We start from the raw sequence: 13966 nt of genomic DNA on the forward strand, positions 1-13966 counted from the left end.
TAATTATTTTGGTAATTATCTTAAAAAGAAATCTTGAATAAATCAAATATAGATAATTAGGATATTAATTGTTAATTGGAATTATTTGTTATTTGATCCTCCATGTTTTAAATGTTTAAAACCTACCCTCATGTTTTGAAATTTACTTTTGTGATTAAAAGCTTTAATTTAGACAACTTAAATTTCAAACCCTAGATTTTAAAAGTTTTAAAATACAACCCTATACTAATATGATATTACTAGAATAATATATATGTATAACTAAATGCTAGTCTTACCGTTAGTAGGCCTCATTCACGAAGCCGGTCTATAAGGTGGGTATAAGGTTGCGGCCTATAAAATGGCGCTTAATGGGTGTACACTCACACCCACCGCTTGCTTGATTGGTGGAGGGTCGTTAGCTGAACGGGTAGGATAGGGAAACCTCATCCTCTCATTAAAAGTATAATAAGAAATACAAAGTAACTACACACATTTAAAAAAAAAAAAAAATTTCCCAATCCTAGTTACTTTAGGAAAAGTGAATTGATGCAATCCCATGAAATTACACTTTGCACCTTGCTAAGATGTTGGTGGAGCGTGTGTGGTTTACCGGCACACTAATTGGTTCTAAGCGAAGGTGGCAAAGGGTGATTCGTTGTTTATCATAGTTCGATGGAGCGTGTGTGGTTTACCGGCACGTCGAATAGGTGATTGTTACAATGAAGGCGCCATGTGAATTTGCATGGTAATTCACACCCGCTTTGTGATCCTCGGCATCCCAGTCACAAACAAGAGGGGCATATCGAGATTTAAACATGCCATTGAATAGATTCAATGAATCTCATCCGAACCTAGGAATTCTCAAAAAAAACACTTAGGACTAATAGTGTAAGCTTTTGATGGAGAATTAGTGAATCGTCATTCACTTACCTTCAATTTATTTGCATGTTAGATTACGGCATCCCTTTTCTAGTATGTAAATGTTATTGTTGGATCCTAGCCCTAATTTTCTTATTGGGTGATAATTAGGGATTCTTATTCTAATCTATCTTTGTCCTTTTCTAATTGTAGATGTCAAACGCAAACAACGCTGCTGCTAGTTCTTTCACATTGATGAGCCTTTGCCAAAAGGTCACCTTCGATGGAACGAACTTTAGCGAATGGATAAGATACATTCGCACCATTGCTCGCTATGAGGATAAGGAGTATGTCCTCGATGAGAATCTCGAGAAAATCAACCCCGAAATTGCTACTCCCGCCGAAATCACCGCCTTTGAAACTCATGAGCGAGATGCAACGAAGGTACATTGCATCATGATCGCCACCATGAACTCCGAATTCCAAAAGTCCTACGAGGACATGTACCCGTACGAGATGCATCAAGACTTATTGGAGAGGTACCACCAAAACGCGAGACAAGAGAGGTACGAGATTTTCACTAACATGATTTCCGCGAAGATGGGTCATGGAGAATCACTTACCGTGCACTTGCAAAAGATGCAAAGGTATGTTGACCGCCTCCGCAAGTTAAATGTTGACTTCGGTGAAGACTTGGCGATCGACATGGTGCTTCACTCTTTGCCTTCGATGTACAACCAATTTAGGATGACCTACCACATGAACAAAGAAGAGGTCACCCTAAGCAAGCTCCAAGGTCTCTTGAGGGTTGCTGAGAGCAACTTCAAGGACAAGTCTGTTGCACCCACTCCCAATCCGCCCGCTGCTCCTGTCTTGGCTATTGGACAAGGGAAGGGAAAGAAGAGGAAAGCTTCATCCAAGAACCATCGCAAGGTGAAAGCCCGAGATGGTGCCTCTTCTAGTGGGACCAAAGTTGATCCCGCCAAGCCCTGCTCTAACCCGAAGGAGGCAGAGTGCCACCACTGCCACAAGATAGGACATTGGAAGAGAAGCTGCCCGGATTACCTGCAAGCAATCAAAGAAGGAAAGATCAAGCCATCTTTCGCAGGTATATATACAATCAAATCTAACGATTCTAATCGTGCTATTTCTTGGGTTCTTGATACCGGTTGTGGTTATCACATTTGTTCTAATGTGCAGGGACTAAGAAGAAGTAGGGATGTGGAGCAAGGAAGGATCAATCTAATCATGGGGAACAGAAGATCGTCGCCTGTGACCAAGATTGGAGTGTACTCCTTAGTGCTTAGGAATAGTTTAGTTTTAGATTTGAACAATTGTTGCTATTCGCCAGAAATGGCAAGAAACATCATTTCATTTCATGGTTTATATAGACAAGGATTTAGATTTTCTTTTAATAATGAGAATGGTTCTATTTTGGCTTATCTAAATGGTGTCTTTTACTTTGAAGCTATACCATATAATGGAATATATGAAACCGTTATGATTGTTGATAACTTAGGAAATGATGTCTTGAATATTGATTCTTCCACTAGTATGGATAAAGCTTCCTTGTGGCATTGTCGTCTTGGACATGTCAACAAGAAACGCATAGCCCAACTCCAAAAGGATGGAGTGTTGGAGTCATTCGACCTTAGGGAAGATGACACATGCGAGTCTTGTTTGCTTGGAAAGATGACTAAGTCGCCCTTCACAAGTACTTGTGAAAGGGGCGAGGGTCTATTGGACCTAATACATACCGATGTATGTGGACCGTTTAGATCAACCACGAAGGATGGGAACCGCTTCTATGTGACTTTTACCGATGACTATAGTAGATATGGGTATATCTACTTAATCAAGCAAAAGTCAGACACCTTTGAAAAGTTCAAAGAGTTCAAGAATGAAGTGGAGAATCAATTGGGCAGGAAAATCAAGATGCTTCGATCCGATCGAGGAGGAGAGTACCTAAGTCTTGAATTCCACGATTATCTCAAGGAGTGTGGAATAGTTTCGCAATTGACGCCTCTAGGACACCGCAGTTAAATGGTGTGGCAGAAAGGCGTAATCGAACCTTATTGGATATGGTTCGCTCTATGATGAGTCGTGCTTCACTACCAATCTCTTTTTGGGGGTATGCCTTAGAGACTGCCGCCCATATCCTTAACCGAGTCCCTACTAAGAAGGTTGCCAAAACACCTCACGAGATGTGGACAGGGAAAGCTCCCTCGTTGGCACATATTAAGGTTTGGGGTTGCGAGGCTTTCGTAAGACGAGATGCTCACGACAAGCTTGAACCTCGAAGTGAGCGATGTATTTTCATCGGCTACCCGCAGACATCCTTTGGATATCTCTTCTATAGACCGAAGGACAATGTTGTCTTCGTTGCAAGGAGAGGAGTTTTCCGAGAGCGAGAACTCATAAGCCAAGGAGACAGTGGGAGGAAAATCGAACTTGAAGAGATTCAAGAGTCGATAGATGAAGGAACCTCTACCGCTGGCACTCAACCCGAGGAGGAAACTCCGGTTGAACCGATTGACGAATCCTTACCTCTTAGACGTTCCGATAGAGTTAGAGTTCTACCCCAGTTTTATGGTTTTCATATTACTACCGAAGGGGACACGTATATTAGTGATGGAACACTAGTAAATCTTGATGAACCTAATAGCTATAAGGAAGCCATGGCAGGCCCGGAGTCTGCAAAATGGAAAGAGGCAATGGATAGCGAGATCCAATCCATGTATGATAACCAAGTTTGGAATTTGGTTGATTTTGTGCCCGGACGTAAGACCGTTGGGTGCAAATGGATCTTCAAGAAGAAGACCGACGTGGATGGAAACGTACACACATATAAAGCGCGATTGGTTGCGAAAGGCTTTACTCAAACTCCTGGAGTTGACTATGATGAGACCTTCTCACCAGTTGCGAAGATTAAATCTATTAGAGTGATGTTAGCAATTGCCGCATTTCATGATTATGAGATTTGGCAAATGGATGTCAAGACCGCTTTCCTTAATGGGAAGCTGGCTGAGGATGTGTACATGGCTCAGCCCGAAGGGTTTGTGGATCCGAAGCATCCGAATAGAGTGTGTAAGCTTGAAAAGTCCATTTATGGACTTAAACAAGCGTCTCGCAGATGGAATCTTTGCTTCGATGAGAAAGTCAAAGAGTTTGGATTTGTACGAAGCGAAGACGAGTCTTGTGTATATGTCAAAGCCAGTGGGAGTATAGTAAGCTTTCTCGTCCTATATGTTGATGACATATTGCTCATAGGAAATGACATCCCGACTCTGTAGGAAGTTAAGTCCTGGCTCGGGAAGTGCTTCGCTATGAAGGACCTCGGAGAAGCTTCTTACATTTTGGGAATAAGGATAGTGAGAGAAAGAAGTAAGAGACTAATTGGACTTAGTCAGAACACTTACTTGGAGAAGGTACTGAAACGTTTTAGTATGGAAAACTCAAAGAAGGGAGAATTACCAATACAAAGTAATGCCAAATTGAGTAAGACTCAAAGTCCGAGTACCGAAGCTGAGATATCAGAAATGAGCCGAGTACCATACGCTTCCGCAGTTGGCTCAATCATGTACGCCATGACTTGTACTCGCCCTGATGTAGCCTTCGCTTTGAGCATGGTTAGCAGATATCAAGGGAACCCTGGCAAAGCCCATTGGATAGCGGTGAAGAATATCCTTAAGTACCTTCGGAGGACGAAGGAATGGTTCTTAGTCCTCGGAGGAAGTGATGACTTGAAGGTGCGAGGGTATAGTGACGCCAGTTTTCAAACCGACAGGGACAACTACCGTTCGCAGTCGGGCTGGGTCTTTACCCTAAATGGAGGAGCAATGACATGGAAAAGTTCCAAGCAGGAAACCGTAGCTGATTCAACGTGCGAATCAGAGTACATTGCAGCGAGCGAAGCGTCGAAGGAGGCAATATGGCTAAAGAACTTCATCAGTGATCTTGGAGTCGTACCTGCCATAAAGGAGCCAATGGAGATTTTCTGTGATAACGAAGGTGCGGTTGCCTTAACCAAGGAACCAAGGGATCATGGTAGATCAAGACATATCGACAGAAAATATCACTTCATCAGACATCGTGTAGAAGAAGGACAACTCGTAGTAAAGAGGATATCATCAGAAGATAACCCAGCAGATCCGCTTACGAAGGGACTGAGTAGGGTTAAGCACTTACAGCATGCTAGGAGTATTGGGCTGAAGGATGATATTAGCATAGATTAGATAGTATTAGAAACGTGTAATAGATAAATGTAAATTGACATTTGATGATTAAATAAAGGAGTTTTATTTATGAGTAATGATACTATCTTATGTTAATTGTTTAGCTATTGTTTCACTTTGCATGTTTTGACTTCCAGAATAATTGAGTTTATTAGGAATAATCGAATTATTCAAATAGTCCACAATCGTTCATATGTTGGGAGTAGATATGAAAGAAGATTGTCATGAATTGGTGTGTAGAATGTCTAAATGGTGTTAGACATAGCAAAGGATTGCTACAACGTTCATGAGTGCTTATGAACTAGTTTTGAGCATTGGAATAAACCCGCGCTTGCTGGAATCACCTTGTGGAATACGATATAGAAGGTGATCGCAAGACGATAATATCATATAGTCTTAAAACCTAGATATATGGTTTATTATTTGTTAATTGATTGTACATTGATAATGCGAAAACGCATCAGTAACTTGGTGTTATAAAACGTATTGTTGTGTATAGTTGGTTAATGAATAAGTAAATGCATATAAGTCGAAGTTTATCTGTAACTTTTATCTAAGAAGGTAAAAGCGATATCTCGGCCGCTCGATGATTTGATTTGACTTATGTGTCGGGCCCGGTCAGAACTGAATTGATGTGTTCGATTAAGTTCTATGTCGAATAAATCAGAGATCGAGAAACCTAAATGCTTGACTAACCATTCCATAGGATTGTCAGCATGATATCTAACAGAGGACTGTACGTTCCCTTATCTAAAGGACAAGATTGATTAGATCAGAGTTGACAACGTCTTTGAGAGCTATGATTGCAAACCGAATTGTACTTGTATAGTTACTAGACTTATCCAAGTGGGAGACTGTTGGAATAGTGTCTAAGGCTGTAACTATATCCGGTTGTGCATGGTCCTTTTGGGTTGCCTTCATCATAGCAACTTGATAGGATGATTTATTAAGAGAGAGTAAATATTATTAATATATTATGTGAATAATATAATGAATAATATATTGTTATTTGATTAATATAAGTCATAGAATTAATTAGAATTAATTTGGTGACTTAAAGAGATTAATTAAATAAAGGGGTATAAACTGTCAATTGTTTGATAGTTAAGCTTTAAACTGTAAATCCATTTGGATATACTTTGGACGGATTCTAAGAGCTTTAGGAAAGCTAAAATCGTCCATATGCTTATCTAGGAATGGATTTGGATAGCCTTAAGAGAAGATTATCTGATAGGGACTTATCTGTAATCATTAAGGAATCTACAAGTATAAATAGACCCCATGGCATAGGGAATTCGACACTTCTGAAAAAGCAAGAGAACTCTGGTCGAATTCCTCCCCTCTCCTCTCTCCCAAATCATCCTCCTTGCTTTGGTGTTTGTAAGCCATTAGAGGAGTGACATTTGTGACTCTAGAAGCTCCAAGACCTCAAGATCAACAAGGAACTCAAAGGTATGATTCTAGATCTGTTTTAATGTTCTTGTTTAACCTAATTAGTAAATTAGAAGTCTTGGATTCAAAGCATGTTTATTAGAAAGCCTAGATCCAAGCAATAGGGTTTTGCATGCGCACATAGGAAAGTTCTTATGGCTAAAACCCATCACCGGCATGGTCCATTTGGGTTGCATGGCACCATGCAATTGGATAAACTAAAGTGAGAGAAATAACACTTATGGTTTCTTAATATATTATAAGTTCTAATATATTAATAATATTATTTAATTAGTTTGATCAAGAATTAATTTAGAATTAGTTAAGTGATCAAAAGATACCTAATTAAATATATGAGTTGATTATGTAAATCATCCATAACTTGTATAGTAGGCTAAGAGGCTCCATGGATTATCAAGTTGGGTTAAACCCATAGGATACTCCATGGATGCTCCATGGGAGTTACAAACCCATGGGTCATGGAAATGAAGAGTCATGACACATTAGGGTTTACATGGTGTAACCCTAGATGTGTCAACACTATATAAGGAACCCATTCTCCACCAAAATTAGCAACACAAGAACAAGTGAGGGCTAGGCCGATTTTTCAAGTGTGTATTCTCTCAAAAAGTTTACTCCTTTTGCATTTGGTGTTGTGTGAAGCATTTGAGGCATCACACTTAGCGTGCTAGGCTCACAAGGTTTCAAGGATCATAAGCAACAACAAGGTATGTTATTCTATCTTTCATTCAAGTTAAAAATGTTCCCCATGTATGCTAGATAGGAATATAACCTTGGAATTCAACTTTGCATGATAATTAGACAAACATAGATCCAAGGTTATTAGGGTTACATGTACACTTAGGAAGTTTTAGAATGCTCAAAACCCATCACTATACATAGTAGAAAATCTTTTTACCATAACATCTTACTTTCATATGCAAAGATGCCAGATTTTGATAACTAAATTGGCAAATAGTTTTCGATTTAATCAAACCATTTAACTATCATTGGTGCTTAGCCATTGATTGCATACTACTAAAGCATTTTTTACCAAATATACAATTATTTTACCTTACAAACTTACACAAAGGCACATGTTGTGAACAATTTCCAAAACATATGCTTGTATACTCTTTACTGCCATTATCATGTATTTATCTTACTATTATTTACATAGTATGGAGCTAGATAACTTACTATTATTATTCGCAATGGCATGCACAAACGAACAACGCTCAAATGTGCGAGCACAAGCCAATGCACACAAAACAGCTCAGGTTTAGCCAATATAGTACCTAATACTAGAAAAGCACCTACAAAAATGGTGAGGTTTAATGAGATACCAATCTCCAATACAACCATTCTCACAACAAAATTGCCAAAACATTATCTTTTTTATCACTATCAAGTTGTGAACAAGCCACACAACACTATGTAGGAGTGTTAACTCTATTTCAAGTAAAGAGCTAAACTACATAACAAGTGAACGTTGTATATGATTATGCATCCTCGGGAAGACATTAGTGTTATAAATGAAGGAGCAACTTCAAGGCCCGACCCTCAACGACAGTGTTTCCTGGATCCCAGTAGCTGCATTGACTAGTTCTTGGCAGTCCTTTTGTCCAACTCTCGACATCTGTGTCGACCAGCCCCATGTAATCTCGCTACACAACTCTCAGAAGTAAAGCTAACCAGTTCTTGGCAATCTCTCTTCTCATCTCTCAGCAGTCGTGTTTACCGGCTCCTGGCAATCTCACTACACAAGCTCTCAGTAGTTGCGTTGCCTGACTCTCAACAACCTTGTTGTCTAGCTCTCAATAGCTTTAGCTCTTGGCAAATAGTATCATTGTGATCTCGACTTCCTCTTAGTGCATAACACTACCATTGTTACACAAATCATGTTTCTATCAAACCATTTGCATTATATATAGCCCAAGACAGTGAGGCACCAGTTTTCACTACAACCAATGTTGTAGCAAAGCATCAAGTGTCGTTATATTCTGGTTGAACCAACTACCTGGACCAGGCACATAAATTGAAGGTTGTTAAGCCCAATCTTGCTAAAGGTTCAGAAGGTTCATAACCCTTGCCTTGGGTCGTTTGGTTACTTAAACCAACTCCATTATAGTAGCAAGCTCTGCTTGCAAGATTTAGACATAACCTTTGGCTTGAGCTGCTTAGCTTCTCTACCCAACTCCATTACTATGGCATGCTCCGCCTATAAGGATCATAAGGTTCACATCCTTCGCCTTGAGTCGCTTGACCTCTTAGCCTAACCCCACTATCATGACGTGTTCCGCAAACAAGGCTTGAAGGCTCACAACCTTTGCTGATCCATTTCCACACGATGTCATTTCGTGTGACATATTCGCAGTTGTTGGCTGCTAAGCCTGATCTATTTCCACACGATGCCATTCTGTGTGATGCATTCATGATCATTGGCTGCTAATCCCAATCTTTCCCAGGCAACACTCTCCCGCATGACATCTCCATGATTGTTGTCATCTAAGCTTGGTCCATTCTGCTAAGCCGCGCAATATATGTTGCGTGTCGGCCTAGGAATGTCAACGGGACCAAACGGGAGCGGAAATAGCTGCCCCGGTCCCCGCCCCCGAAATCAGTTGTTGCCCCTGCCCCTGGATCCCCCGCTTACATAGCCCCCGGTCCCGCCCTCGGTTACCTCCATCACCCCCGGTCCTGCCCCTGTTCCCCCAGTTTCCCAGGTTTATAGGCTTAAAATTCGATTTTTTTGCTAAAAAACTGCTTTGTTTTAGGCTAAAAAGAATGTTTTTAATAACTTTAAAAGCTTAAAACCTAATCTTTTAGACACTAAAAAATTAAAAATCCAACATTACGAATCCAACATTACAAAACGACAATTCCAACAATCTTACAAATATAAAATACGACAAACCCAACATTGCAAATATAAAATACTTACATCTCCAAAAATATATGATCAGTTCACTACATCTTCAATATCCATTAATTGGAAACGGGAAAGTGAAACCTAACCTAAACCTAAAATTAGAAAATCTATTTTGTATATGTATTTTATATTAAATATACATTTTTTTACATAAATGTACAACCGGGGTCCCCCGCGGGAGTACGGGATGGAAATACCGACTCCTGACCCCGGTCCCGAAACTAAACGAAGTTTAATTATGTCCCTGCTCCTGCTCCCGCTCCCAGTTTTTTTAAAAAATTAGTCTGGTACGGTATCGGGGTCCCACAGGGGGGGGGAGGGGGGCTGACATCCCTACGTGTCGCCGTGCACTGTAAGGCACGTGTCACAAGCTTATGACATGTTTAGCACCACACATTTGGTGTTTCTTCTCTTATAATTGCATGGCCTTCCTATGCTCAGACGACCAATAAGGCATTTCATACATTACATCTTATTATGACAATGTTACTCTTCAACAAAGAATGATATCACGATAGCAACCTTGCTACTTACAATCCCTCAGTGTCACTATTTTCGGGCTCTTGGCAACAATCTTGTTTGTCGATTATCATGAAAACAACCTCGTTGCATATTCTTATAACAACCTTGTCATATACACCATAGTCTGATACAACTACCTACGTTAGCTATATCAGGCTGGGTGGAAATCAGCTAGGTATAGCCCGTGCAAGAACCACCTTGAAGATGGCTATCAATGCTCATGCAAAACAGACTATGTATTAATTTGTGACATCCCACCAAGACACGATAGAAACGTCACGACATCCAAGTTGCATATTCATATAGCATCCTCGCTCTATATGCTATCATCAGGAGGACATGTTGATGTCAGGTCCATTAGCATGGCCTAGACAACTCTGGCCTATCGTCCGGATAATGGAGATGCACCAGAACAGAGCTTGCGTCTTAGAAGCACAAGATAGGAGGCCCATCCCCCAGACTTGGAACACGTACAATTCGTGCCACTCTTACGCCTACAGCAAGGAAAAAAAAAGAATACGACACAGCAACGACGATGGCAATATGATCTAACTCTAAGTGGATAATTACACCCCAACAATTAGCTTTTGTTATGGGCCCATTTTTGTGTCGAAGATTACTCAAGCTTGATAACATTTCAAAAAGAGGGTGTGCACATTTACTTAGTGATAACAAGAACTGATCATACACATCACTTAAGAAAAATTGATGCGAGGATACAACCAATAGGCTTCAAAGACTCATAACCTTTCCCTAAACATGTCGGTCTAATCCAATAACCCGCTCCTAGCGCTCGACTGTCGACCCTAAGAGGCCTTACCCGACTCCATGCTAGTTGGGCCTGAGTTGGGTTGGCCTAAGGCCTGACCTTACTCTCCCTAAACCTAATTATCCCATATAAATAGAACATGATCTCCTCCATGAGGAGGGATCTGAAACCCTAGAGCTTCTAGTCGCATTCTCTAACTTAGAGCCTCCATGGCCAAACTTTCACCCCACACACCAAGATGGTTCTCTCCGGCTAGGGAGAACCATCTTATCTCTACTAACCGATCTAACTTGATCGCCGGAGCTTGCTCCCGTCGTACAGTCCCTGGGGCAACACTAACGACTTTGTTATGACTATAACTTAGGTATCTTGTCGGAAACCTGTTGATGGCACCACCTCCAAATCTCTGATCTGGATCCAACACAGAAGACTCAGCAGCCTAAGCACATGTCACAACAGGTACCAATACTATGATAACATTCATTAAAGTGCTTATATATATATATATATATATATATATATATATATATATATATATATATATATATAGGTTCCGTTGAGATTAAAAATAAAATAGAGATCTTGAGATTCAACCTCAGCCATGTACTTCACGTTTGCCGATCTAACCCCCCGACGTACCGGCACGACAAGCCTGGTATAATCATAAATGATTACACTGTGCCGCCTGTTCCTTTCTCCTCCGCCACCATCCCCACCACCATAACCGCCACTGCCACCACCACTACCACTACCTCTGACACCAGTTGACCCCACCACAATCACCTCCATTACTTATACCATCACCACCTTTGTCACCACCACCTCTTCTGCTACCAACTGTCATAATTATTTATAATTACTCAATCTGTGAATATACATATATGTATAATCATTTATGATTAGGCATATACGTATAAATATGTATAATCCTATATGATAATACCTCTCTGCCATATAATAATTTATGATTAGGCATACACTGTTGTTGCCGGTATGCTGGAGCATTAGAGTGACAAATGAGAAATTTGTGGCTGAGGTTGAATCTCAAGATCTTTATTTTTTTTTAATCTCAAGTGAACATATATATATATATATATATATATATATATATATATATATATATATATATATATATATATATATATATATATACGGTCCAGTAGGATATTATAAGATATTTTGAGACCACTAATAAATGTATATAAATAATGTTATCATTAATTTTATATTATATGGAAACTATATAAAATTGTTAATATAAAATTGTTGATGGACCAATTTTATTAATAAATGAAGATATACACTTACCATGTTTATCTTATATGTTGAGTTTCTGGTTTGACTCAAGATCTCCTAAATCACTAATATCTCTCACATTCAGTTATATCTCCATTTATATAAATACATGATTAGAAAACATATCGACAATACATGAAATACACATCTATATTCGTTTAGGGTTTGCATAGGGATTTTAGAAAGAGTTCTTGAGACCAACTGAAAAACCAACCCAACTCTTCAGATCTGAATATCATAATGAAACATGTATTATTCGTTCTTTCATGTTTAAGTTTTCTTTTAATCAGATTCGAAATTAAGATCTAAAGCTTCCGTGTTTATGTTTTGGTTATCAAAATAACCAACACTAAATGCGTATAAGGTGAGAAATATATATTACCCCCATTAAGTCATTTTTTTCGGTTTACGTGGAGTAGTCGATCAAAATTATTGAATCTATATAGTTAAACAAGTTGAATGATCAAATATAAACAAACAAAAAAATGTAAAAAAAATAAATAACTCATCAAACCAAATATATATATAAAATAAAAAATATATTACCTTTTTAAATCATTATCTCATATTAAATATATAAATCATGTAATCAGGACATTCATTTCTTAATCGTAAAAAATTACGAGCCTAAAAATATATATTAGGTATAAGATGGAGATCAATAATTTAATATTTTGAAGCTAATATTTAATGTATTACCAAAAATGCCCTTGCAAAGTCTTAACTAATTAAACCTACAAACTGATTAATAATTGAAAAACTATTTTGTAACTTTTCTATAATTATTTTAAAATTTTAAGATAGAAAGGGATGCAATAATTGGGAAATCGCTAACCTACCCCTAAACCTTCTCCAACTCACCCTCCTTCATACTCATTGTATCTAACCTTTTACCAAACCACCCCCCATTTAAACTTTTTTTTTCTTTCTTTTGTCAAATTTTAAACCTCTCTCTCTCTCTCTCTCTCTCTCTCTCTCTCTATATATATATATATATATATATATATATATATATATATATATATATATATATATTCAAATGAGATCAATTATAAACCTAAAACGTGAGAACAAATTCGGGCTACATATTTTTTTATTCAAAAACCTCTCGCATACCTGCGCGACGAAAAAACTTAATATTAATATGTGAATATAAATATAAGTTTATTATCACATGATACAAATTTGTCGTTTAAGCGCTCAAGTGTACCGGAAAGACAGAACAAATAATATTCATATATAAATAATCACTTTAAACCATGTATATACTCACTTCGGTATGTAGAAGAGCTTTGCAGCAATATATATATATATATATATATATATATATATATATATATATATATATATATATATATATAAAAGTAGGTTCATTTGAAAACATAAATAGTTTGTGAAAATGAGAAATCAAATTTTGTCTTATAAAAATCAAACATATATAATTTAGAAATTGAATTCATTAGCAATAAATCAAAGATAATAAGTTTATATGAGAGTTAGTTATTGTAATATAGATTTAAAGGTGGTTTTAACAATCGTTTTTTTTTCACGTCGTTAACCACTTTTAAATTCAAGTTTTCATAATAAAAATGTAAAAAAACACATGTTTTGTTAATATGAAACAATTTATTGTGTATCATCAATTATTACCATATAGTTCAAAATTTGGATGAATTCTTGTCCAAAATATAAGTTTGAAGTGGCACAATGTCATGAGTTTTCGTTATTTTCAAGTTTTCGCAAATTATTTGCATTTTCGCAAATTATATATATATATATATATATATATATATATATATATATATATATATATATATATATATATATATATACACACACACAAAACAATTCTAACAAAAAGTTGTTTGATGAAAAATTTCTAATCGCCAATTCCTTATTCCCAACTTATGAATTTGGCCGACTAGTTAAAAACATTTTAAA

The sequence above is a fragment of the Lactuca serriola genome, chromosome 8, assembly GCF_051521515.1.
Source record: "Lactuca serriola cultivar US96UC23 chromosome 8, Lser_US96UC23_V15, whole genome shotgun sequence".
In the NCBI taxonomy this organism is placed as follows: Eukaryota; Viridiplantae; Streptophyta; class Magnoliopsida; order Asterales; family Asteraceae; genus Lactuca; species Lactuca serriola.